Source organism: Amblyomma maculatum, chromosome 4 (assembly GCF_055883805.1).
Source record: "Amblyomma maculatum isolate TAMU_Amacu chromosome 4, ASM5588380v1, whole genome shotgun sequence".
In the NCBI taxonomy this organism is placed as follows: Eukaryota; Metazoa; Arthropoda; class Arachnida; order Ixodida; family Ixodidae; genus Amblyomma; species Amblyomma maculatum.
Window position 1 is genome coordinate 204,085,764 of NC_139347.1, and position 1,065 is coordinate 204,086,828.

At 44.7% G+C, this 1,065-nt stretch overlaps 1 non-coding gene across 1 annotated transcript; it reads right to left on the bottom strand.

Annotated features, from left to right (window-relative positions):
• Window positions 1-275: 275 nt before the first annotated feature.
• TRNAS-CGA (transfer RNA serine (anticodon CGA)) lies at window positions 276-348 on the bottom strand. Its single transcript has one exon. It is a non-coding gene; the product is annotated as a tRNA-Ser (tRNA).
• Between the last annotated feature and the right edge of the window lie 717 nt (window positions 349-1,065).

Here is a 1,065-nt window from a genome sequence, read left to right on the forward strand (position 1 = left end):
ATCTATCTATCTATCTATCTATCTATCTATCTATCTATCTATCTATCTATCTATCTATCTATCTATCTATCTATCTATCTGTATCTCTCTCTGTCTGTATATATATATATATATATATATATATGAAGGAATGAAGCCAACAGTCGGCGAGGACAAGGAAAGCATTGGGATGGTACGTTGTGTTTTTTTTAATGTTTACTTGAATAATCACACAAATTAGTAACGTAATCTGTTTAGGAGAAAGATAATTAAACACAAAGTAGAAGAAAAAAACGTGCCGATGGTGGGAACCGAACCCACGACCTCCGAATATCGAGTCCGGTGCTCTTCCAACTGAGCTACATCGGCCGCTGTCCCCCATGCTACTTGCTATGTTGTCTGTATACGAACCTTGAGAGTGTTCACCAGCGCCACCCTCAGCCATAGCGATGGACGTGGAACGTCCTTTGTTACCGCCAGCGTCACGTGGAACGTAATCAAGAGCGAGGGTGAAAGCTGTGCTAGAACCCTCCTACGCTACCTATGGCTTCAAGACTGCCAGAACCGAGACCCCCGTGAGCTACAAGCAGATCAATTAAGGGGAAATGAGGGGGCTCGTTATAATACATGAAGGAATGAAGCCAACAGTCGGCGAGGCCAAGGAAAGCATTGGGGATGGTACATTGTGTCTATCTTTAAATGTTTACTTAAATAATCACACAAATTAGTAATGTAATCTGTTTAGGGGAAAGATAATTAAACACAAAATAGAAGAAAAAACAACGTGCCATTGGTGGGAACCGAACCCACGACCTCCGAATAACGCATCCGGTGGTCTTCCAACTGAGTTACATCGGCTGCTGTCCCCCATGCTACTTGCTTGGGTATTTATGTTGTCTGTATACGAACCTTGAGAGTGTTCACCAGCGCCACCCTCAGCCATAGCGGCGGACGTGGAACGTCCTTTGTTACCGCCAGCGTCACGTGGAACGTGATCAAGAGCGAAGGCGAAATCTGTGGTAGAACCCTCTTACGCTACCTATTACTTCAAGATTGCCAGAACCGAGACCCCCGTGAGCTACAAGC